The sequence below is a fragment of the Galeopterus variegatus genome, unplaced genomic scaffold (genome assembly GCF_000696425.1).
Source record: "Galeopterus variegatus unplaced genomic scaffold, G_variegatus-3.0.2 Scaffold2751, whole genome shotgun sequence".
Lineage (NCBI taxonomy): Eukaryota > Metazoa > Chordata > Mammalia > Dermoptera > Cynocephalidae > Galeopterus > Galeopterus variegatus.
In genome coordinates, this window is record NW_007728862.1 from 1 (window position 1) to 297 (window position 297).

Below are 297 nucleotides of genomic sequence, written 5' to 3' on the forward strand. Positions count from 1 at the left end.
GATGCCAAGGGAGGGAGAGAGCTCGAGATAAATTTTGTGTTATTTGAGCAGTGAACTCCAGGCTGTTGTCTGTTTGTATGGAAGAGGGCATTCCAAATCTCGGGATAATTTGGGTGAGGAGTATGGAGGCCACAGTGGTGGCCTGTTTGTTAACGGTGGCGAAGGCCTCTATCCACCCAGAGAAGGAGTCTACTATTACTAGGAGGTATTGTTGACGCTTAACAGGAGGCATGTGCGTGAAGTCAATTTGCCAGTCTGCTGCGGGGATATTACCCCTAGCTTGATGTGAGGGATATG